The sequence below is a fragment of the Schistocerca nitens genome, chromosome 2, assembly GCF_023898315.1.
Source record: "Schistocerca nitens isolate TAMUIC-IGC-003100 chromosome 2, iqSchNite1.1, whole genome shotgun sequence".
Taxonomy (NCBI): domain Eukaryota; kingdom Metazoa; phylum Arthropoda; class Insecta; order Orthoptera; family Acrididae; genus Schistocerca; species Schistocerca nitens.
In genome coordinates, this window is record NC_064615.1 from 910,664,185 (window position 1) to 910,684,300 (window position 20,116).

At 53.1% G+C, this 20,116-nt stretch overlaps 49 non-coding genes across 49 annotated transcripts; all 49 read right to left on the minus strand.

The window, feature by feature from the left end:
* Positions 1–113: 113 nt before the first annotated feature.
* Trnae-cuc (transfer RNA glutamic acid (anticodon CUC)) lies at positions 114–185 on the minus strand. Its single transcript has one exon. It is a non-coding gene; the product is annotated as a tRNA-Glu (tRNA).
* A 274-nt stretch (positions 186–459) lies between these two features.
* Positions 460–541, minus strand: Trnal-cag (transfer RNA leucine (anticodon CAG)). Its single transcript has one exon. It is a non-coding gene; the product is annotated as a tRNA-Leu (tRNA).
* An 80-nt stretch (positions 542–621) lies between these two features.
* Positions 622–703, minus strand: Trnal-cag (transfer RNA leucine (anticodon CAG)). The gene has a single exon. It is a non-coding gene; the product is annotated as a tRNA-Leu (tRNA).
* An 80-nt stretch (positions 704–783) lies between these two features.
* On the minus strand, positions 784–865 carry Trnal-aag (transfer RNA leucine (anticodon AAG)). Its single transcript has one exon. It is a non-coding gene; the product is annotated as a tRNA-Leu (tRNA).
* A 292-nt stretch (positions 866–1,157) lies between these two features.
* Trnah-gug (transfer RNA histidin (anticodon GUG)) lies at positions 1,158–1,229 on the minus strand. The gene has a single exon. It is a non-coding gene; the product is annotated as a tRNA-His (tRNA).
* A 342-nt stretch (positions 1,230–1,571) lies between these two features.
* Positions 1,572–1,643, minus strand: Trnae-cuc (transfer RNA glutamic acid (anticodon CUC)). The gene has a single exon. It is a non-coding gene; the product is annotated as a tRNA-Glu (tRNA).
* Positions 1,644–1,917: 274 nt separating this feature from the next.
* On the minus strand, positions 1,918–1,999 carry Trnal-cag (transfer RNA leucine (anticodon CAG)). The gene has a single exon. It is a non-coding gene; the product is annotated as a tRNA-Leu (tRNA).
* Positions 2,000–2,079: 80 nt separating this feature from the next.
* On the minus strand, positions 2,080–2,161 carry Trnal-cag (transfer RNA leucine (anticodon CAG)). The gene has a single exon. It is a non-coding gene; the product is annotated as a tRNA-Leu (tRNA).
* An 80-nt stretch (positions 2,162–2,241) lies between these two features.
* Trnal-aag (transfer RNA leucine (anticodon AAG)) lies at positions 2,242–2,323 on the minus strand. Its single transcript has one exon. It is a non-coding gene; the product is annotated as a tRNA-Leu (tRNA).
* A 292-nt stretch (positions 2,324–2,615) lies between these two features.
* On the minus strand, positions 2,616–2,687 carry Trnah-gug (transfer RNA histidin (anticodon GUG)). The gene has a single exon. It is a non-coding gene; the product is annotated as a tRNA-His (tRNA).
* A 342-nt stretch (positions 2,688–3,029) lies between these two features.
* On the minus strand, positions 3,030–3,101 carry Trnae-cuc (transfer RNA glutamic acid (anticodon CUC)). Its single transcript has one exon. It is a non-coding gene; the product is annotated as a tRNA-Glu (tRNA).
* A 274-nt stretch (positions 3,102–3,375) lies between these two features.
* On the minus strand, positions 3,376–3,457 carry Trnal-cag (transfer RNA leucine (anticodon CAG)). The gene has a single exon. It is a non-coding gene; the product is annotated as a tRNA-Leu (tRNA).
* An 80-nt stretch (positions 3,458–3,537) lies between these two features.
* Positions 3,538–3,619, minus strand: Trnal-aag (transfer RNA leucine (anticodon AAG)). Its single transcript has one exon. It is a non-coding gene; the product is annotated as a tRNA-Leu (tRNA).
* Positions 3,620–3,911: 292 nt separating this feature from the next.
* Trnah-gug (transfer RNA histidin (anticodon GUG)) lies at positions 3,912–3,983 on the minus strand. The gene has a single exon. It is a non-coding gene; the product is annotated as a tRNA-His (tRNA).
* A 331-nt stretch (positions 3,984–4,314) lies between these two features.
* Positions 4,315–4,386, minus strand: Trnae-cuc (transfer RNA glutamic acid (anticodon CUC)). The gene has a single exon. It is a non-coding gene; the product is annotated as a tRNA-Glu (tRNA).
* Positions 4,387–10,487: 6,101 nt separating this feature from the next.
* On the minus strand, positions 10,488–10,559 carry Trnae-cuc (transfer RNA glutamic acid (anticodon CUC)). Its single transcript has one exon. It is a non-coding gene; the product is annotated as a tRNA-Glu (tRNA).
* A 274-nt stretch (positions 10,560–10,833) lies between these two features.
* Positions 10,834–10,915, minus strand: Trnal-cag (transfer RNA leucine (anticodon CAG)). The gene has a single exon. It is a non-coding gene; the product is annotated as a tRNA-Leu (tRNA).
* Positions 10,916–10,995: 80 nt separating this feature from the next.
* Trnal-aag (transfer RNA leucine (anticodon AAG)) lies at positions 10,996–11,077 on the minus strand. The gene has a single exon. It is a non-coding gene; the product is annotated as a tRNA-Leu (tRNA).
* Positions 11,078–11,369: 292 nt separating this feature from the next.
* Trnah-gug (transfer RNA histidin (anticodon GUG)) lies at positions 11,370–11,441 on the minus strand. Its single transcript has one exon. It is a non-coding gene; the product is annotated as a tRNA-His (tRNA).
* A 342-nt stretch (positions 11,442–11,783) lies between these two features.
* On the minus strand, positions 11,784–11,855 carry Trnae-cuc (transfer RNA glutamic acid (anticodon CUC)). The gene has a single exon. It is a non-coding gene; the product is annotated as a tRNA-Glu (tRNA).
* A 274-nt stretch (positions 11,856–12,129) lies between these two features.
* Trnal-cag (transfer RNA leucine (anticodon CAG)) lies at positions 12,130–12,211 on the minus strand. The gene has a single exon. It is a non-coding gene; the product is annotated as a tRNA-Leu (tRNA).
* An 80-nt stretch (positions 12,212–12,291) lies between these two features.
* Positions 12,292–12,373, minus strand: Trnal-cag (transfer RNA leucine (anticodon CAG)). The gene has a single exon. It is a non-coding gene; the product is annotated as a tRNA-Leu (tRNA).
* An 80-nt stretch (positions 12,374–12,453) lies between these two features.
* Positions 12,454–12,535, minus strand: Trnal-aag (transfer RNA leucine (anticodon AAG)). Its single transcript has one exon. It is a non-coding gene; the product is annotated as a tRNA-Leu (tRNA).
* A 292-nt stretch (positions 12,536–12,827) lies between these two features.
* On the minus strand, positions 12,828–12,899 carry Trnah-gug (transfer RNA histidin (anticodon GUG)). Its single transcript has one exon. It is a non-coding gene; the product is annotated as a tRNA-His (tRNA).
* A 342-nt stretch (positions 12,900–13,241) lies between these two features.
* Trnae-cuc (transfer RNA glutamic acid (anticodon CUC)) lies at positions 13,242–13,313 on the minus strand. The gene has a single exon. It is a non-coding gene; the product is annotated as a tRNA-Glu (tRNA).
* Positions 13,314–13,587: 274 nt separating this feature from the next.
* Trnal-cag (transfer RNA leucine (anticodon CAG)) lies at positions 13,588–13,669 on the minus strand. Its single transcript has one exon. It is a non-coding gene; the product is annotated as a tRNA-Leu (tRNA).
* An 80-nt stretch (positions 13,670–13,749) lies between these two features.
* On the minus strand, positions 13,750–13,831 carry Trnal-cag (transfer RNA leucine (anticodon CAG)). The gene has a single exon. It is a non-coding gene; the product is annotated as a tRNA-Leu (tRNA).
* An 80-nt stretch (positions 13,832–13,911) lies between these two features.
* Trnal-cag (transfer RNA leucine (anticodon CAG)) lies at positions 13,912–13,993 on the minus strand. The gene has a single exon. It is a non-coding gene; the product is annotated as a tRNA-Leu (tRNA).
* An 80-nt stretch (positions 13,994–14,073) lies between these two features.
* Trnal-aag (transfer RNA leucine (anticodon AAG)) lies at positions 14,074–14,155 on the minus strand. The gene has a single exon. It is a non-coding gene; the product is annotated as a tRNA-Leu (tRNA).
* Positions 14,156–14,447: 292 nt separating this feature from the next.
* On the minus strand, positions 14,448–14,519 carry Trnah-gug (transfer RNA histidin (anticodon GUG)). The gene has a single exon. It is a non-coding gene; the product is annotated as a tRNA-His (tRNA).
* Positions 14,520–14,861: 342 nt separating this feature from the next.
* Positions 14,862–14,933, minus strand: Trnae-cuc (transfer RNA glutamic acid (anticodon CUC)). The gene has a single exon. It is a non-coding gene; the product is annotated as a tRNA-Glu (tRNA).
* A 274-nt stretch (positions 14,934–15,207) lies between these two features.
* Positions 15,208–15,289, minus strand: Trnal-cag (transfer RNA leucine (anticodon CAG)). The gene has a single exon. It is a non-coding gene; the product is annotated as a tRNA-Leu (tRNA).
* An 80-nt stretch (positions 15,290–15,369) lies between these two features.
* Trnal-cag (transfer RNA leucine (anticodon CAG)) lies at positions 15,370–15,451 on the minus strand. The gene has a single exon. It is a non-coding gene; the product is annotated as a tRNA-Leu (tRNA).
* An 80-nt stretch (positions 15,452–15,531) lies between these two features.
* Positions 15,532–15,613, minus strand: Trnal-aag (transfer RNA leucine (anticodon AAG)). The gene has a single exon. It is a non-coding gene; the product is annotated as a tRNA-Leu (tRNA).
* Positions 15,614–15,905: 292 nt separating this feature from the next.
* On the minus strand, positions 15,906–15,977 carry Trnah-gug (transfer RNA histidin (anticodon GUG)). Its single transcript has one exon. It is a non-coding gene; the product is annotated as a tRNA-His (tRNA).
* Positions 15,978–16,308: 331 nt separating this feature from the next.
* Trnae-cuc (transfer RNA glutamic acid (anticodon CUC)) lies at positions 16,309–16,380 on the minus strand. The gene has a single exon. It is a non-coding gene; the product is annotated as a tRNA-Glu (tRNA).
* Positions 16,381–16,654: 274 nt separating this feature from the next.
* Positions 16,655–16,736, minus strand: Trnal-cag (transfer RNA leucine (anticodon CAG)). Its single transcript has one exon. It is a non-coding gene; the product is annotated as a tRNA-Leu (tRNA).
* An 80-nt stretch (positions 16,737–16,816) lies between these two features.
* Trnal-cag (transfer RNA leucine (anticodon CAG)) lies at positions 16,817–16,898 on the minus strand. Its single transcript has one exon. It is a non-coding gene; the product is annotated as a tRNA-Leu (tRNA).
* An 80-nt stretch (positions 16,899–16,978) lies between these two features.
* Positions 16,979–17,060, minus strand: Trnal-aag (transfer RNA leucine (anticodon AAG)). Its single transcript has one exon. It is a non-coding gene; the product is annotated as a tRNA-Leu (tRNA).
* A 292-nt stretch (positions 17,061–17,352) lies between these two features.
* Positions 17,353–17,424, minus strand: Trnah-gug (transfer RNA histidin (anticodon GUG)). The gene has a single exon. It is a non-coding gene; the product is annotated as a tRNA-His (tRNA).
* A 342-nt stretch (positions 17,425–17,766) lies between these two features.
* On the minus strand, positions 17,767–17,838 carry Trnae-cuc (transfer RNA glutamic acid (anticodon CUC)). The gene has a single exon. It is a non-coding gene; the product is annotated as a tRNA-Glu (tRNA).
* Positions 17,839–18,112: 274 nt separating this feature from the next.
* Trnal-cag (transfer RNA leucine (anticodon CAG)) lies at positions 18,113–18,194 on the minus strand. Its single transcript has one exon. It is a non-coding gene; the product is annotated as a tRNA-Leu (tRNA).
* Positions 18,195–18,274: 80 nt separating this feature from the next.
* On the minus strand, positions 18,275–18,356 carry Trnal-cag (transfer RNA leucine (anticodon CAG)). Its single transcript has one exon. It is a non-coding gene; the product is annotated as a tRNA-Leu (tRNA).
* Positions 18,357–18,436: 80 nt separating this feature from the next.
* Positions 18,437–18,518, minus strand: Trnal-aag (transfer RNA leucine (anticodon AAG)). The gene has a single exon. It is a non-coding gene; the product is annotated as a tRNA-Leu (tRNA).
* Positions 18,519–18,810: 292 nt separating this feature from the next.
* On the minus strand, positions 18,811–18,882 carry Trnah-gug (transfer RNA histidin (anticodon GUG)). The gene has a single exon. It is a non-coding gene; the product is annotated as a tRNA-His (tRNA).
* Positions 18,883–19,213: 331 nt separating this feature from the next.
* Positions 19,214–19,285, minus strand: Trnae-cuc (transfer RNA glutamic acid (anticodon CUC)). Its single transcript has one exon. It is a non-coding gene; the product is annotated as a tRNA-Glu (tRNA).
* Positions 19,286–19,559: 274 nt separating this feature from the next.
* Trnal-cag (transfer RNA leucine (anticodon CAG)) lies at positions 19,560–19,641 on the minus strand. Its single transcript has one exon. It is a non-coding gene; the product is annotated as a tRNA-Leu (tRNA).
* Positions 19,642–19,721: 80 nt separating this feature from the next.
* Positions 19,722–19,803, minus strand: Trnal-cag (transfer RNA leucine (anticodon CAG)). The gene has a single exon. It is a non-coding gene; the product is annotated as a tRNA-Leu (tRNA).
* An 80-nt stretch (positions 19,804–19,883) lies between these two features.
* Positions 19,884–19,965, minus strand: Trnal-aag (transfer RNA leucine (anticodon AAG)). Its single transcript has one exon. It is a non-coding gene; the product is annotated as a tRNA-Leu (tRNA).
* Positions 19,966–20,116: the final 151 nt, after the last annotated feature.

The following is a 20,116-nucleotide window of genomic DNA, read 5'->3' on the forward strand; positions in this document are numbered from 1 at the left end:
CCGTCACTTGTGGCCGTCATTCATACTTAACGTGCTTTTCTGCAAGCGTCAGCGTAGCGTCAGTCGAGCAAAGTCGGGACAAGTCGCCTAAGAGGAGCAACAAAATGGTGGATTTCCGGTACCGGGAATCGAACCCGGGCCTCCTGGGTGAGAGCCAGGTATCCTAGCCACTAGACGACACCGGATAACGACACACGCACTCCTCCAACAAACACGGTGAGCGTCCACCCGCTACTTGACGACAACTGCAAAAATTAACGCTTCCACTTCGTAGAACGGCATGCTCTGGACGTATCTCGTGGAGACGAACGCCAGCAATCATGAGACCAAACTGCGCCGGTGAATCCTGTTGTTACACCGCGCACTGTGCTACGACAGTTTAAGAGAGCGACGCTCACGCTTTGCTGCGCTATTTCCTTCGCGGGAAATCAGTGCTCCTGTTTTCGAGACAGAAAACGTTGGCAGCGGTGGGATTCGAACCCACGCCTCCGAAGAGACTGGTGCCTGAAACCAGCGCCTTAGACCGCTCGGCCACGCTACCTACGCGACGCGGCCGCCGCAGGAGCTGCGTTCTACCCCACGAGAACACAGCGCAATGGCACAAAAACGAGAAGTAAAAATTGGCAGCGGTGGGATTCGAACCCACGCCTCCGAAGAGACTGGTGCCTGAAACCAGCGCCTTAGACCGCTCGGCCACGCTACCTACGCGACGCGGCCGCCGCAGGAGCTGCGTTCTACCCCACGAGAACACAGCGCAATGGCACAAAAACGAGAAGTAAAAATTGGCAGCGGTGGGATTCGAACCCACGCCTCCGAAGAGACTGGTGCCTTAAACCAGCGCCTTAGACCGCTCGGCCACGCTACCTGCGCCAGCGTTCCCCGCGTCTCTAGAAAACAGTGCACGACACAGTTTCCTGTTGTGCTGCGACTCGCTGCTCATGCATCGCACCTCAAACAACTGCCCCTTTCGACTATATATTTAACCTCTCAGGCAGCTACCCACGCCCTGGGGCGGCCGAATTTCTTGTTGCTGATAATGAAATGGTAGTGCAACCTGCGGCGTGCGGAACATGAGTGTAAAGTGATGAGAGCATTGTGATTTCAAACACTGGGTGACGATCATGATTGCAGCAACAGCAAGGCAAAACCTTCAAAATTGCCGTGACCAGGATTCGAACCTGGGTTTTTGCGGCCACAACGCAATGTCCTAACCACTAGACGATCACGGCCGCGGAGGCGCCCGGGGAAGCAGTTCTCGCGACTGCACCCGCCCGGTACACAGCAAAGCTCAGCCCACTGCGTCAGACGCGATCTCCATTATATGTATACGGGCAAACGAAACGTGCCTGCGCTGTTAGGACACTAACCAGAGTGGGTAGCTGCATTCATCTCCCTGGCAGTGTCTTGCAGTCCTCCAAGTCTGTTGACCACAGGTGGACAGGTGTCGCATCTCTCTCGCCGTCACTTGTGGCCGTCATTCATACTTAACGTGCTTTTCTGCAAGCGTCAGCGTAGCGTCAGTCGAGCAAAGTCGGGACAAGTCGCCTAAGAGGAGCAACAAAATGGTGGATTTCCGGTACCGGGAATCGAACCCGGGCCTCCTGGGTGAGAGCCAGGTATCCTAGCCACTAGACGACACCGGATAACGACACACGCACTCCTCCAACAAACACGGTGAGCGTCCACCCGCTACTTGACGACAACTGCAAAAATTAACGCTTCCACTTCGTAGAACGGCATGCTCTGGACGTATCTCGTGGAGACGAACGCCAGCAATCATGAGACCAAACTGCGCCGGTGAATCCTGTTGTTACACCGCGCACTGTGCTACGACAGTTTAAGAGAGCGACGCTCACGCTTTGCTGCGCTATTTCCTTCGCGGGAAATCAGTGCTCCTGTTTTCGAGACAGAAAACGTTGGCAGCGGTGGGATTCGAACCCACGCCTCCGAAGAGACTGGTGCCTGAAACCAGCGCCTTAGACCGCTCGGCCACGCTACCTACGCGACGCGGCCGCCGCAGGAGCTGCGTTCTACCCCACGAGAACACAGCGCAATGGCACAAAAACGAGAAGTAAAAATTGGCAGCGGTGGGATTCGAACCCACGCCTCCGAAGAGACTGGTGCCTGAAACCAGCGCCTTAGACCGCTCGGCCACGCTACCTACGCGACGCGGCCGCCGCAGGAGCTGCGTTCTACCCCACGAGAACACAGCGCAATGGCACAAAAACGAGAAGTAAAAATTGGCAGCGGTGGGATTCGAACCCACGCCTCCGAAGAGACTGGTGCCTTAAACCAGCGCCTTAGACCGCTCGGCCACGCTACCTGCGCCAGCGTTCCCCGCGTCTCTAGAAAACAGTGCACGACACAGTTTCCTGTTGTGCTGCGACTCGCTGCTCATGCATCGCACCTCAAACAACTGCCCCTTTCGACTATATATTTAACCTCTCAGGCAGCTACCCACGCCCTGGGGCGGCCGAATTTCTTGTTGCTGATAATGAAATGGTAGTGCAACCTGCGGCGTGCGGAACATGAGTGTAAAGTGATGAGAGCATTGTGATTTCAAACACTGGGTGACGATCATGATTGCAGCAACAGCAAGGCAAAACCTTCAAAATTGCCGTGACCAGGATTCGAACCTGGGTTTTTGCGGCCACAACGCAATGTCCTAACCACTAGACGATCACGGCCGCGGAGGCGCCCGGGGAAGCAGTTCTCGCGACTGCACCCGCCCGGTACACAGCAAAGCTCAGCCCACTGCGTCAGACGCGATCTCCATTATATGTATACGGGCAAACGAAACGTGCCTGCGCTGTTAGGACACTAACCAGAGTGGGTAGCTGCATTCATCTCCCTGGCAGTGTCTTGCAGTCCTCCAAGTCTGTTGACCACAGGTGGACAGGTGTCGCATCTCTCTCGCCGTCACTTGTGGCCGTCATTCATACTTAACGTGCTTTTCTGCAAGCGTCAGCGTAGCGTCAGTCGAGCAAAGTCGGGACAAGTCGCCTAAGAGGAGCAACAAAATGGTGGATTTCCGGTACCGGGAATCGAACCCGGGCCTCCTGGGTGAGAGCCAGGTATCCTAGCCACTAGACGACACCGGATAACGACACACGCACTCCTCCAACAAACACGGTGAGCGTCCACCCGCTACTTGACGACAACTGCAAAAATTAACGCTTCCACTTCGTAGAACGGCATGCTCTGGACGTATCTCGTGGAGACGAACGCCAGCAATCATGAGACCAAACTGCGCCGGTGAATCCTGTTGTTACACCGCGCACTGTGCTACGACAGTTTAAGAGAGCGACGCTCACGCTTTGCTGCGCTATTTCCTTCGCGGGAAATCAGTGCTCCTGTTTTCGAGACAGAAAACGTTGGCAGCGGTGGGATTCGAACCCACGCCTCCGAAGAGACTGGTGCCTGAAACCAGCGCCTTAGACCGCTCGGCCACGCTACCTACGCGACGCGGCCGCCGCAGGAGCTGCGTTCTACCCCACGAGAACACAGCGCAATGGCACAAAAACGAGAAGTAAAAATTGGCAGCGGTGGGATTCGAACCCACGCCTCCGAAGAGACTGGTGCCTTAAACCAGCGCCTTAGACCGCTCGGCCACGCTACCTGCGCCAGCGTTCCCCGCGTCTCTAGAAAACAGTGCACGACACAGTTTCCTGTTGTGCTGCGACTCGCTGCTCATGCATCGCACCTCAAACAACTGCCCCTTTCGACTATAGATTTAACCTCTCAGGCAGCTACCCACGCCCTGGGGCGGCCGAATTTCTTGTTGCTGATAATGAAATGGTAGTGCAACCTGCGGCGTGCGGAACATGAGTGTAAAGTGATGAGAGCATTGTGATTTCAAACACTGGGTGACGATCATGATTGCAGCAACAGCAAGGCAAAACCTTCAAAATTGCCGTGACCAGGATTCGAACCTGGGTTTTTGCGGCCACAACGCAATGTCCTAACCACTAGACGATCACGGCCGCGGAGGCGCCCGGGGAAGCAGTTCTCGCGACTGCACCCGCCCGGTACACAGCAAAGCTCAGCCCACTGCGTCAGACGCGATCTCCATTATATGTATACGGGCAAACGAAACGTGCCTGCGCTGTTAGGACACTAACCAGAGTGGGTAGCTGCATTCATCTCCCTGGCAGTGTCTTGCAGTCCTCCAAGTCTGTTGACCACAGGTGGACAGGTGTCGCATCTCTCTCGCCGTCACTTGTGGCCGTCATTCATACTTAACGTGCTTTTCTGCAAGCGTCAGTCGAGCAAAGTCGGGACAAGTCGCCTAAGAGGAGCAACAAAATGGTGGATTTCCGGTACCGGGAATCGAACCCGGGCCTCCTGGGTGAGAGCCAGGTATCCTAGCCACTAGACGACACCGGATAACGACACACGCACTCCTCCAACAAACACGGTGAGCGTCCACCCGCTACTTGACGACAACTGCAAAAATTAACGCTTCCACTTCGTAGAACGGCATGCTCTGGACGTATCTCGTGGAGACGAACGCCAGCAATCATGAGACCAAACTGCGCCGGTGAATCCTGTTGTTACACCGCGCACTGTGCTACGACAGTTTAAGAGAGCGACGCTCACGCTTTGCTGCGCTATTTCCTTCGCGGGAAATCAGTGCTCCTGTTTTCGAGACAGAAAACGTTGGCAGCGGTGGGATTCGAACCCACGCCTCCGAAGAGACTGGTGCCTGAAACCAGCGCCTTAGACCGCTTTTTTTTTTTTTTTTCTTTTTTTTTTTTCTTTTTTTTTTTTTATTCTTTTTTTTTTTTTTTTTTCCTTAACCACTTTTTTTTTTTTTTTTTTTTTTTGTTGTTTTCCTTATCCATTTGTTTTATATATATTTAACTCCTTAACCACTTTTTTTAAATTTTTTTTTTTTTTTTTTTTTTTGATTTTTTGGAAAATCAACAAACTAAAAAAAAAACTCTTCTTTGCTGGTCTCTCATAGCTTCTGGAGAAAATTAGAAAAAAATGGCTCCGTTGCAAACACAAGTATTGTTCTCAGTTTCCGGTGTCCTGGAGTGGAGGCTGTGAGTGGCGGTAGATGGGGGGGTGTGGGAGGCAGGACACGAGACAGAAGCAGTGGGGCCTCTTCGCGGCACTACTCGAGTCCCGCGGCCTGTGCCCACCCCCTTAGACTCATATATCTTACCCTATACCCATTCTATTAAATATTATTTTAAGCATATTGCCGAAATTTTTGCCATGATTGGGATAGCTGCAGGTTTTCGCGAATTCGATTTCCATAAACATCTTGAATTCCAAGTGATCGTCACCACCAAGTTTATTGAAAACATAGCTGGAATAGTTGCCCAGCAACCACATAACTACGTTATTTTTCGCCGGCGGATAATATCGCACGTCGGGTCGAGACAACACAGTTGAAGGTATGTTGGCGGTTGTAGTCCTGGTAACAATGGCTATTTTTTCTCTCAGCCAGCCCCAATTTCGTGCACGTTCTCCGCAGGTATAACGGTGCATAACGGTATCCACCAGTTGACAGCTATGGCAGAGGGTTGTATCACTGAGTCCGATTTTATGCAGCCTCTCATTGGTGCTAATCACATCATTGATTGCTTTGTACCATGCAGTTCGAGAGGCTGAAGTAAGGACACGGGAGCTGACATTACGCCATACCACATCCCAGTTGATGCCACTGTACTTCGTAACAATTGGATTCGGACCCTCGTGTTGTCGCCAGTATGCCAATATTGCTGGAGCCGCTAAATGTCGAGAATTTAAGAGTTCTCGACCGATGTAGCTGCGTGCAAAGTAATAATCTCGGATGTGTTTGAGCTTGTAACTGATGGTCTGAATGTTCAGCGGGGGGTCAAGACTTTGCGGCCTGACGGCGGTGAATAATTGCGCCGTAATGCCCGAAGGGTAATTGTTAAGAATAGAGACCGTCCTTGTAACATAGAGAGCTGCTGCCTTTTTCTTGATGTCGACTAAGCCCATCCCTCCGTTTAGGGGGTGGAGTGTTGCAGTTTTGGCAGATACGCGAAAAATTTCCCCGCGCCAAATAAAATTAGTGATCTTCGACATAATATTTCTAGCAAGTACTGCAGGGAGCGGCAGAAGCTGCGCCATGTAATACGCCTTTGATAAAATACAGGCGTTGATAAGTTGAATACGATCAAATTGGTTGAGGCTGCGATGGTAATTATCAATTAGGGCACCATTTATTTTACGTGCTACATCCCGCCAGTTAGCCGCTATCATCTTTAGAGAGGACGCCGTCAACATGATCCCTAGAGCCTTGTGTACTTTGACTTGTGTAGCATAATCAATACGCAAATGCTGGAGGCCACAGAGGTTCAGAAATTTGCTTTTTTGTTCATTTAACTGCGCCCCTGACGCCAGACAGTATTTCCGAAGTTCAGTCGCTAATATGGTGACATCATCGACATTGCGAATCACCACACCCACATCGTCGGCATAGGCTCCGATTACACTTTTTATCCCAGAAATGGTAATCCCAGTGAGTTTCGTCTGCAACTGTTGTAACAGAGGTTCAAGGGAGAGTACAAAAAGCAACATGGACAAGGGGCTCCCTTGTGGAACCCCTCTGTTGATTTGTATTGGCCGCGTCAGTTGTGAGTTAACGGAAAGATTTGCAGTGATTCCCATGGCCACGTTTTTAATCATGTCAATCGTGTTCCGAGAGAAACCCAATCTTTGCATAGTCTCGAGGAGGTATGCGTGATTTACAAGATCAAAAGCTTTAAAAAAATCAAGAAAGATCAGCCCACATTTCATGTTACTAGCGCTCGTTAAAGCAATGACGTCTCGGTAAAAAGCAGCCGTTTGCAGAATTGTTCGTCTAAAGGCACATGTCTGCTGTTGGCCTATGATTTTAGCAGTGAGTGGCATGAGTCTCACGTTAATTGCGCGAGCCACGATCTTATAATCAGAGTTTAATAACGAGATTGGTCGGAAATTGTTGATAGTTTTAGTACCTCTGTTTTTAGGGAGAAGCACAATTTTACATTCCTTAAAGACGGGTGGGACAGACGTTCCTTGCAAGACTTCGTTCACGACTTGAGTAATTTTGTCCCCGATGATGTGCCAATAGCGCTTGTAAAATTCAACTGGTAAGCCATCAGGGCCAGGGGATTTCTTAAGTGGCGAACTGCAGACGACCTCCAAAACATCTTTATTACTGAAGGCTAACGAGATGGAGTCATTGTCTTCCCTTGTTACGGTAGATGAAATGGCGCTAAACAGTCCATCATAGCAGTCGTCGTGTAGAGCCGCTGATGCGTAGGTGTTGACATAATAGTCGTGCAGAGCGTTGACAATCTCTCGCTGAGTGTCAATCGTTTTTCCATCCTCGAGTTTCAGGGCATCAATAAAAGTCCGCCTCCTGTTCTTTGTATGTGTGACGAGGTGGTACAGAGCGGCTGCTTCATCATCTCTGACCGACGTCACTTTAGATTTTATCTTAAGGCCGTCCAGTTGCATCCTCTTCAGGCTGATTAATTTTGCCTTTATTTTCCGAATGTCGTCGATTCTGGTAGTCGTCGCGTCCGCACGATCGTACAGGTCCCGTAAGATTGTGTAATAAAATTCCATCGTCTTTTTGATCTCCGCCGCCCTTTCAATTCCGAAGTACATGATGACATTTCGCAGTTTCGGCTTGGCCTGCAGAGTCCACCACTCTATAGTGCTACGAAATCTGTTAGTAGCGCGCAAGCACTGCTCCCAAGCTCGACGCACCCCCTCCTCCAGCTCAACATCCGTTAACAAAGACACATTCAGGTTCCATTGACTTTTATACCAGCGTGTGGGTTGCGGAAGTAATTTCAGGCACGCGATGACACCACTGTGATCGGAGAAACTGGAGGGGATCGTCTCTACTTTTAATAAATCAGTCTCGAAAACGTCTGAAACATAAATCCTGTCGATTCTGCTACAGGAATTCGCGACGATGTGCGTGAAGCGGACCAACGTCGGGTACCGAATTTCCCACGCATCTTTAAGTTTGAGGTCGGTCACGAGGCGCTTTAATTCAGACGAATAATTAAAATTTGGGGACTGATCTTTCCGGGATAAGACACAATTAAAATCACCACCAATGATAAGGCGTCGGGGATTTTTCCTAAATAAATAGAGTATATGTTCCCGAAAAAAAGTAGCGCGTTCTGCTCGATAGGTATTACCAGAAGGTGCGTACAAGTTGATGATGGTGACGCCGTAAACGGTGATCCCCACCCCTCTACCCGATTCCAATTTTTCAATCTCAGTAACCGGAATCCCTTCTCTAATTAAGATTGCGGTCCCCACGCTCGTTTCCGGGGAAAAATTCGTAATTCCGACAAACCCAGGAAGAGTAAAAAGTGGCATGGACACCTCCTGTAAAAGTGCTATATCAGTTCCTGACTCATACAGATATTGTTTTAATGCATTCAGTTTCACTTCTGATCTGATTTTATTAATATTGAGGGTCGTGATCGTATAAGCCTGTGACATAATAACAGGATGTCTGAGAGAAGGAGGGATCAACTGCCTTTAATTATCCACATCTCCATGCCATTCCATCTTAGTAGCGGCCGCGGAATTCGTGTCTGGAACGTCACTGAGTTGTTCTCTTGCGTCTTTGTTTTTACTCTTTTTCCGGACAGCATTAACATTGGGCGGCACTCGGATCCTGTGACGGACACTGTGTAGCACCGCTGCAGTCGGAGGCGTGGGAGGATCTTGGGTGATGTCAAGCTTCTCTCCTGACAAATCTTGCGCCGGGAGCGGAAGCGCCGAACCCTCTGGCGAGCGATCAGCTGAGCCACCACTGTCACTATCAGCTTGTTTGGCAATACTCGCTGCCCGAAGCTGTTTGTTGTCACTGACAGTCCCGGGCTGCTGTGTTTGTATACCGTCGCGGAGTTGTTGACATTCATGTTGTTCTGAGGCCAGGGCCGGAACGGCTGCCACGCGTTGTGTACCGTCCGCGCTTGGAGACACTGTTTGTATACCATCACAGTGAGCCTCGACGTGTGTACTTCCAGCAGACACGTGCGCCACACCTACTTGTTGACCTTCCTGAGTGTGCTGTTGCGGAAGTTCTGAGACAGGAGCCTGCGGTAACTGAATGGCATCTACGGAAATATCTGCGCTTGAAATTGCCGTAGAAGAATCGGCCACAATCTCTGCACCGGTTATAACTTTTGCGTCCGAAGCTGTTCCCCGGACGTCCGGTTCCGCGGTCTCGTGCGTACTGCAGGTGTCATCATCAGAGTCACGGCTGTCACAAGTTCGACGCCTCTTATTAGTCGTGGCATCGACTTTCGCCGGTGGCTTAGCACCAATATCTCTCCTAACCAGGGCCGGAAACTCTTCAGGGCGAATTACTCGTAGCTCTTCCGAAGGTACGTCAGAACTAGGGACCTCACGCTCTATCATAGGTTTATCCGCCACTACATCAGCCAACGTAAGCCGTTTACGCTGCTGCAACGAATTTTTGAGCACAAATATTCGCCTGGGGCAGTCCTGACGCAAGTGACCACTCTCATTACAGATATGGCATGTGGGAGGTTGGCCACTGTAAGTAACGTGAGCCCTATAGTCACAAACGGTAATATGGGAGGGTATATTCTGCTTTATATGCATTTCTACAGATCGGACGCCACTGAAACATTGTAACCTGTGCTGGTTCGACCACCGTTCGTTTCGAATCTGCTTGATATCCCCGAATTTAGACAGAACCTCCTTCAGATAACAATTTTCTACTTCAGGAGGTAAGTGAAAGATACGCACATTGGTATACTCGACGTCGGCATTGGAAATGAGCACAGTACTTACAGACTCGTCCCGGTGCCGAAAAACAGCTCTCCCTCCGTGTGTCGTCATAATCTTTTCCAGTAACACAGGATTCAGCAATTTTACAAAGAAACAATATTGCTCGGTATCGTAATACGCAGTGTGCACTTGATCAGAGGTAATCCCAATAACATCCACAATCCAATCATGTATCTCCAAGGAACTAGGCTGCACATAACGGGTAGACTTGTCGAAATCAAAACGGAGTGTACACTTTCGCGGAAATAACCTGGACATTTCAAACAAGAGCTAGCGGTTGAACCGCTAGAAGAACACAAGAACGAAAATCAAACACGAGATCAATATACACAAAATCAGAACACTTCACGGACAAAGAGAAAGTTAAGTAGTAATCACGACTTGTAAACACGTGTCGGAACGGAGCACGTAACACGTCCGATCAGCACGGTGTCTCAGGCGCGACTGCTACGAAACGTGCCTGCGCTGTTAGGACACTAACCAGAGTGGGTAGCTGCATTCATCTCCCTGGCAGTGTCTTGCAGTCCTCCAAGTCTGTTGACCACAGGTGGACAGGTGTCGCATCTCTCTCGCCGTCACTTGTGGCCGTCATTCATACTTAACGTGCTTTTCTGCAAGCGTCAGTCGAGCAAAGTCGGGACAAGTCGCCTAAGAGGAGCAACAAAATGGTGGATTTCCGGTACCGGGAATCGAACCCGGGCCTCCTGGGTGAGAGCCAGGTATCCTAGCCACTAGACGACACCGGATAACGACACACGCACTCCTCCAACAAACACGGTGAGCGTCCACCCGCTACTTGACGACAACTGCAAAAATTAACGCTTCCACTTCGTAGAACGGCATGCTCTGGACGTATCTCGTGGAGACGAACGCCAGCAATCATGAGACCAAACTGCGCCGGTGAATCCTGTTGTTACACCGCGCACTGTGCTACGACAGTTTAAGAGAGCGACGCTCACGCTTTGCTGCGCTATTTCCTTCGCGGGAAATCAGTGCTCCTGTTTTCGAGACAGAAAACGTTGGCAGCGGTGGGATTCGAACCCACGCCTCCGAAGAGACTGGTGCCTGAAACCAGCGCCTTAGACCGCTCGGCCACGCTACCTACGCGACGCGGCCGCCGCAGGAGCTGCGTTCTACCCCACGAGAACACAGCGCAATGGCACAAAAACGAGAAGTAAAAATTGGCAGCGGTGGGATTCGAACCCACGCCTCCGAAGAGACTGGTGCCTTAAACCAGCGCCTTAGACCGCTCGGCCACGCTACCTGCGCCAGCGTTCCCCGCGTCTCTAGAAAACAGTGCACGACACAGTTTCCTGTTGTGCTGCGACTCGCTGCTCATGCATCGCACCTCAAACAACTGCCCCTTTCGACTATAGATTTAACCTCTCAGGCAGCTACCCACGCCCTGGGGCGGCCGAATTTCTTGTTGCTGATAATGAAATGGTAGTGCAACCTGCGGCGTGCGGAACATGAGTGTAAAGTGATGAGAGCATTGTGATTTCAAACACTGGGTGACGATCATGATTGCAGCAACAGCAAGGCAAAACCTTCAAAATTGCCGTGACCAGGATTCGAACCTGGGTTTTTGCGGCCACAACGCAATGTCCTAACCACTAGACGATCACGGCCGCGGAGGCGCCCGGGGAAGCAGTTCTCGCGACTGCACCCGCCCGGTACACAGCAAAGCTCAGCCCACTGCGTCAGACGCGATCTCCATTATATGTATACGGGCAAACGAAACGTGCCTGCGCTGTTAGGACACTAACCAGAGTGGGTAGCTGCATTCATCTCCCTGGCAGTGTCTTGCAGTCCTCCAAGTCTGTTGACCACAGGTGGACAGGTGTCGCATCTCTCTCGCCGTCACTTGTGGCCGTCATTCATACTTAACGTGCTTTTCTGCAAGCGTCAGCGTAGCGTCAGTCGAGCAAAGTCGGGACAAGTCGCCTAAGAGGAGCAACAAAATGGTGGATTTCCGGTACCGGGAATCGAACCCGGGCCTCCTGGGTGAGAGCCAGGTATCCTAGCCACTAGACGACACCGGATAACGACACACGCACTCCTCCAACAAACACGGTGAGCGTCCACCCGCTACTTGACGACAACTGCAAAAATTAACGCTTCCACTTCGTAGAACGGCATGCTCTGGACGTATCTCGTGGAGACGAACGCCAGCAATCATGAGACCAAACTGCGCCGGTGAATCCTGTTGTTACACCGCGCACTGTGCTACGACAGTTTAAGAGAGCGACGCTCACGCTTTGCTGCGCTATTTCCTTCGCGGGAAATCAGTGCTCCTGTTTTCGAGACAGAAAACGTTGGCAGCGGTGGGATTCGAACCCACGCCTCCGAAGAGACTGGTGCCTGAAACCAGCGCCTTAGACCGCTCGGCCACGCTACCTACGCGACGCGGCCGCCGCAGGAGCTGCGTTCTACCCCACGAGAACACAGCGCAATGGCACAAAAACGAGAAGTAAAAATTGGCAGCGGTGGGATTCGAACCCACGCCTCCGAAGAGACTGGTGCCTGAAACCAGCGCCTTAGACCGCTCGGCCACGCTACCTACGCGACGCGGCCGCCGCAGGAGCTGCGTTCTACCCCACGAGAACACAGCGCAATGGCACAAAAACGAGAAGTAAAAATTGGCAGCGGTGGGATTCGAACCCACGCCTCCGAAGAGACTGGTGCCTTAAACCAGCGCCTTAGACCGCTCGGCCACGCTACCTGCGCCAACGTTCCCCGCGTCTCTAGAAAACAGTGCACGACACAGTTTCCTGTTGTGCTGCGACTCGCTGCTCATGCATCGCACCTCAAACAACTGCCCCTTTCGACTATAGATTTAACCTCTCAGGCAGCTACCCACGCCCTGGGGCGGCCGAATTTCTTGTTGCTGATAATGAAATGGTAGTGCAACCTGCGGCGTGCGGAACATGAGTGTAAAGTGATGAGAGCATTGTGATTTCAAACACTGGGTGACGATCATGATTGCAGCAACAGCAAGGCAAAACCTTCAAAATTGCCGTGACCAGGATTCGAACCTGGGTTTTTGCGGCCACAACGCAATGTCCTAACCACTAGACGATCACGGCCGCGGAGGCGCCCGGGGAAGCAGTTCTCGCGACTGCACCCGCCCGGTACACAGCAAAGCTCAGCCCACTGCGTCAGACGCGATCTCCATTATATGTATACGGGCAAACGAAACGTGCCTGCGCTGTTAGGACACTAACCAGAGTGGGTAGCTGCATTCATCTCCCTGGCAGTGTCTTGCAGTCCTCCAAGTCTGTTGACCACAGGTGGACAGGTGTCGCATCTCTCTCGCCGTCACTTGTGGCCGTCATTCATACTTAACGTGCTTTTCTGCAAGCGTCAGCGTAGCGTCAGTCGAGCAAAGTCGGGACAAGTCGCCTAAGAGGAGCAACAAAATGGTGGATTTCCGGTACCGGGAATCGAACCCGGGCCTCCTGGGTGAGAGCCAGGTATCCTAGCCACTAGACGACACCGGATAACGACACACGCACTCCTCCAACAAACACGGTGAGCGTCCACCCGCTACTTGACGACAACTGCAAAAATTAACGCTTCCACTTCGTAGAACGGCATGCTCTGGACGTATCTCGTGGAGACGAACGCCAGCAATCATGAGACCAAACTGCGCCGGTGAATCCTGTTGTTACACCGCGCACTGTGCTACGACAGTTTAAGAGAGCGACGCTCACGCTTTGCTGCGCTATTTCCTTCGCGGGAAATCAGTGCTCCTGTTTTCGAGACAGAAAACGTTGGCAGCGGTGGGATTCGAACCCACGCCTCCGAAGAGACTGGTGCCTGAAACCAGCGCCTTAGACCGCTCGGCCACGCTACCTACGCGACGCGGCCGCCGCAGGAGCTGCGTTCTACCCCACGAGAACACAGCGCAATGGCACAAAAACGAGAAGTAAAAATTGGCAGCGGTGGGATTCGAACCCACGCCTCCGAAGAGACTGGTGCCTGAAACCAGCGCCTTAGACCGCTCGGCCACGCTACCTACGCGACGCGGCCGCCGCAGGAGCTGCGTTCTACCCCACGAGAACACAGCGCAATGGCACAAAAACGAGAAGTAAAAATTGGCAGCGGTGGGATTCGAACCCACGCCTCCGAAGAGACTGGTGCCTGAAACCAGCGCCTTAGACCGCTCGGCCACGCTACCTACGCGACGCGGCCGCCGCAGGAGCTGCGTTCTACCCCACGAGAACACAGCGCAATGGCACAAAAACGAGAAGTAAAAATTGGCAGCGGTGGGATTCGAACCCACGCCTCCGAAGAGACTGGTGCCTTAAACCAGCGCCTTAGACCGCTCGGCCACGCTACCTGCGCCAACGTTCCCCGCGTCTCTAGAAAACAGTGCACGACACAGTTTCCTGTTGTGCTGCGACTCGCTGCTCATGCATCGCACCTCAAACAACTGCCCCTTTCGACTATAGATTTAACCTCTCAGGCAGCTACCCACGCCCTGGGGCGGCCGAATTTCTTGTTGCTGATAATGAAATGGTAGTGCAACCTGCGGCGTGCGGAACATGAGTGTAAAGTGATGAGAGCATTGTGATTTCAAACACTGGGTGACGATCATGATTGCAGCAACAGCAAGGCAAAACCTTCAAAATTGCCGTGACCAGGATTCGAACCTGGGTTTTTGCGGCCACAACGCAATGTCCTAACCACTAGACGATCACGGCCGCGGAGGCGCCCGGGGAAGCAGTTCTCGCGACTGCACCCGCCCGGTACACAGCAAAGCTCAGCCCACTGCGTCAGACGCGATCTCCATTATATGTATACGGGCAAACGAAACGTGCCTGCGCTGTTAGGACACTAACCAGAGTGGGTAGCTGCATTCATCTCCCTGGCAGTGTCTTGCAGTCCTCCAAGTCTGTTGACCACAGGTGGACAGGTGTCGCATCTCTCTCGCCGTCACTTGTGGCCGTCATTCATACTTAACGTGCTTTTCTGCAAGCGTCAGCGTAGCGTCAGTCGAGCAAAGTCGGGACAAGTCGCCTAAGAGGAGCAACAAAATGGTGGATTTCCGGTACCGGGAATCGAACCCGGGCCTCCTGGGTGAGAGCCAGGTATCCTAGCCACTAGACGACACCGGATAACGACACACGCACTCCTCCAACAAACACGGTGAGCGTCCACCCGCTACTTGACGACAACTGCAAAAATTAACGCTTCCACTTCGTAGAACGGCATGCTCTGGACGTATCTCGTGGAGACGAACGCCAGCAATCATGAGACCAAACTGCGCCGGTGAATCCTGTTGTTACACCGCGCACTGTGCTACGACAGTTTAAGAGAGCGACGCTCACGCTTTGCTGCGCTATTTCCTTCGCGGGAAATCAGTGCTCCTGTTTTCGAGACAGAAAACGTTGGCAGCGGTGGGATTCGAACCCACGCCTCCGAAGAGACTGGTGCCTGAAACCAGCGCCTTAGACCGCTCGGCCACGCTACCTACGCGACGCGGCCGCCGCAGGAGCTGCGTTCTACCCCACGAGAACACAGCGCAATGGCACAAAAACGAGAAGTAAAAATTGGCAGCGGTGGGATTCGAACCCACGCCTCCGAAGAGACTGGTGCCTGAAACCAGCGCCTTAGACCGCTCGGCCACGCTACCTACGCGACGCGGCCGCCGCAGGAGCTGCGTTCTACCCCACGAGAACACAGCGCAATGGCACAAAAACGAGAAGTAAAAATTGGCAGCGGTGGGATTCGAACCCACGCCTCCGAAGAGACTGGTGCCTTAAACCAGCGCCTTAGACCGCTCGGCCACGCTACCTGCGCCAGCGTTCCCCGCGTCTCTAGAAAACAGTGCACGACACAGTTTCCTGTTGTGCTGCGACTCGCTGCTCATGCATCGCACCTCAAACAACTGCCCCTTTCGACTATAGATTTAACCTCTCAGGCAGCTACCCACGCCCTGGGGCGGCCGAATTTCTTGTTGCTGATAATGAAATGGTAGTGCAACCTGCGGCGTGCGGAACATGAGTGTAAAGTGATGAGAGCATTGTGATTTCAAACACTGGGTGACGATCATGATTGCAGCAACAGCAAGGCAAAACCTTCAAAATTGCCGTGACCAGGATTCGAACCTGGGTTTTTGCGGCCACAACGCAATGTCCTAACCACTAGACGATCACGGCCGCGGAGGCGCCCGGGGAAGCAGTTCTCGCGACTGCACCCGCCCGGTACACAGCAAAGCTCAGCCCACTGCGTCAGACGCGATCTCCATTATATGTATACGGGCAAACGAAACGTGCCTGCGCTGTTAGGACACTAACCAGAGTGGGTAGCTGCATTCATCTCCCTGGCAGTGTCTTGCAGTCCTCCAAGTCTGTTGACCACAGGTGGACAGGTGTCGCATCTCTCTCGCCGTCACTTGTGGCCGTCATTCATACTTAACGTGCTTTTCTGCAAGCGTCAGTCGAGCAAAGTCGGGACAAGTCGCCTAAGAGGAGCAACAAAATGGTGGATTTCCGGTACCGGGAATCGAACCCGGGCCTCCTGGGTGAGAGCCAGGTATCCTAGCCACTAGACGACACCGGATAACGACACACGCACTCCTCCAACAAACACGGTGAGCGTCCACCCGCTACTTGACGACAACTGCAAAAATTAACGCTTCCACTTCGTAGAACGGCATGCTCTGGACGTATCTCGTGGAGACGAACGCCAGCAATCATGAGACCAAACTGCGCCGGTGAATCCTGTTGTTACACCGCGCACTGTGCTACGACAGTTTAAGAGAGCGACGCTCACGCTTTGCTGCGCTATTTCCTTCGCGGGAAATCAGTGCTCCTGTTTTCGAGACAGAAAACGTTGGCAGCGGTGGGATTCGAACCCACGCCTCCGAAGAGACTGGTGCCTGAAACCAGCGCCTTAGACCGCTCGGCCACGCTACCTACGCGCCGCGGCCGCCGCAGGAGCTGCGTTCTACCCCACGAGAACACAGCGCAATGGCACAAAAACGAGAAGTAAAAATTGGCAGCGGTGGGATTCGAACCCACGCCTCCGAAGAGACTGGTGCCTGAAACCAGCGCCTTAGACCGCTCGGCCACGCTACCTACGCGACGCGGCCGCCGCAGGAGCTGCGTTCTACCCCACGAGAACACAGCGCAATGGCACAAAAACGAGAAGTAAAAATTGGCAGCGGTGGGATTCGAACCCACGCCTCCGAAGAGACTGGTGCCTTAAACCAGCGCCTTAGACCGCTCGGCCACGCTACCTGCGCCAGCGTTCCCCGCGTCTCTAGAAAACAGTGCACGACACAGTTTCCTGTTGTGCTGCGACTCGCTGCTCATGCATCGCACCTCAAACAACTGCCCCTTTCGACTATATATTTAACCTCTCAGGCAGCTACCCACGCCCTGGGGCGGCCGAATTTCTTGTTGCTGATAATGAAATGGTAGTGCAACCTGCGGCGTGCGGAACATGAGTGTAAAGTGATGAGAGCATTGTGATTTCAAACACTGGGTGACGATCATGATTGCAGCAACAGCAAGGCAAAACCTTCAAAATTGCCGTGACCAGGATTCGAACCTGGGTTTTTGCGGCCACAACGCAATGTCCTAACCACTAGACGATCACGGCCGCGGAGGCGCCCGGGGAAGCAGTTCTCGCGACTGCACCCGCCCGGTACACAGCAAAGCTCAGCCCACTGCGTCAGACGCGATCTCCATTATATGTATACGGGCAAACGAAACGTGCCTGCGCTGTTAGGACACTAACCAGAGTGGGTAGCTGCATTCATCTCCCTGGCAGTGTCTTGCAGTCCTCCAAGTCTGTTGACCACAGGTGGACAGGTGTCGCATCTCTCTCGCCGTCACTTGTGGCCGTCATTCATACTTAACGTGCTTTTCTGCAAGCGTCAGCGTAGCGTCAGTCGAGCAAAGTCGGGACAAGTCGCCTAAGAGGAGCAACAAAATGGTGGATTTCCGGTACCGGGAATCGAACCCGGGCCTCCTGGGTGAGAGCCAGGTATCCTAGCCACTAGACGACACCGGATAACGACACACGCACTCCTCCAACAAACACGGTGAGCGTCCACCCGCTACTTGACGACAACTGCAAAAATTAACGCTTCCACTTCGTAGAACGGCATGCTCTGGACGTATCTCGTGGAGACGAACGCCAGCAATCATGAGACCAAACTGCGCCGGTGAATCCTGTTGTTACACCGCGCACTGTGCTACGACAGTTTAAGAGAGCGACGCTCACGCTTTGCTGCGCTATTTCCTTCGCGGGAAATCAGTGCTCCTGTTTTCGAGACAGAAAACGTTGGCAGCGGTGGGATTCGAACCCACGCCTCCGAAGAGACTGGTGCCTGAAACCAGCGCCTTAGACCGCTCGGCCACGCTACCTACGCGACGCGGCCGCCGCAGGAGCTGCGTTCTACCCCACGAGAACACAGCGCAATGGCACAAAAACGAGAAGTAAAAATTGGCAGCGGTGGGATTCGAACCCACGCCTCCGAAGAGACTGGTGCCTGAAACCAGCGCCTTAGACCGCTCGGCCACGCTACCTACGCGACGCGGCCGCCGCAGGAGCTGCGTTCTACCCCACGAGAACACAGCGCAATGGCACAAAAACGAGAAGTAAAAATTGGCAGCGGTGGGATTCGAACCCACGCCTCCGAAGAGACTGGTGCCTTAAACCAGCGCCTTAGACCGCTCGGCCACGCTACCTGCGCCAGCGTTCCCCGCGTCTCTAGAAAACAGTGCACGACACAGTTTCCTGTTGTGCTGCGACTCGCTGCTCATGCATCGCACCTCAAACAACTGCCCCTTTCGACTATAGATTTAACCTCTCAGGCAGCTACCCACGCCCTGGGGCGGCCGAATTTCTTGTTGCTGATAATGAAATGGTAGTGCAACCTGCGGCGTGCGGAACATGAGTGTAAAGTGATGAGAGCATTGTGATTTCAAACACTGGGTGACGATCATGATTGCAGCAACAGCAAGGCAAAACCTTCAAAATTGCCGTGACCAGGATTCGAACCTGGGTTTTTGCGGCCACAACGCAATGTCCTAACCACTAGACGATCACGGCCGCGGAGGCGCCCGGGGAAGCAGTTCTCGCGACTGCACCCGCCCGGTACACAGCAAAGCTCAGCCCACTGCGTCAGACGCGATCTCCATTATATGTATACGGGCAAACGAAACGTGCCTGCGCTGTTAGGACACTAACCAGAGTGGGTAGCTGCATTCATCTCCCTGGCAGTGTCTTGCAGTCCTCCAAGTCTGTTGACCACAGGTGGACAGGTGTCGCATCTCTCTCGCCGTCACTTGTGGCCGTCATTCATACTTAACGTGCTTTTCTGCAAGCGTCAGTCGAGCAAAGTCGGGACAAGTCGCCTAAGAGGAGCAACAAAATGGTGGATTTCCGGTACCGGGAATCGAACCCGGGCCTCCTGGGTGAGAGCCAGGTATCCTAGCCACTAGACGACACCGGATAACGACACACGCACTCCTCCAACAAACACGGTGAGCGTCCACCCGCTACTTGACGACAACTGCAAAAATTAACGCTTCCACTTCGTAGAACGGCATGCTCTGGACGTATCTCGTGGAGACGAACGCCAGCAATCATGAGACCAAACTGCGCCGGTGAATCCTGTTGTTACACCGCGCACTGTGCTACGACAGTTTAAGAGAGCGACGCTCACGCTTTGCTGCGCTATTTCCTTCGCGGGAAATCAGTGCTCCTGTTTTCGAGACAGAAAACGTTGGCAGCGGTGGGATTCGAACCCACGCCTCCGAAGAGACTGGTGCCTGAAACCAGCGCCTTAGACCGCTCGGCCACGCTACCTACGCGCCGCGGCCGCCGCAGGAGCTGCGTTCTACCCCACGAGAACACAGCGCAATGGCACAAAAACGAGAAGTAAAAATTGGCAGCGGTGGGATTCGAACCCACGCCTCCGAAGAGACTGGTGCCTGAAACCAGCGCCTTAGACCGCTCGGCCACGCTACCTACGCGACGCGGCCGCCGCAGGAGCTGCGTTCTACCCCACGAGAACACAGCGCAATGGCACAAAAACGAGAAGTAAAAATTGGCAGCGGTGGGATTCGAACCCACGCCTCCGAAGAGACTGGTGCCTTAAACCAGCGCCTTAGACCGCTCGGCCACGCTACCTGCGCCAGCGTTCCCCGCGTCTCTAGAAAACAGTGCACGACACAGTTTCCTGTTGTGCTGCGACTCGCTGCTCATGCATCGCACCTCAAACAACTGCCCCTTTCGACTATATATTTAACCTCTCAGGCAGCTACCCACGCCCTGGGGCGGC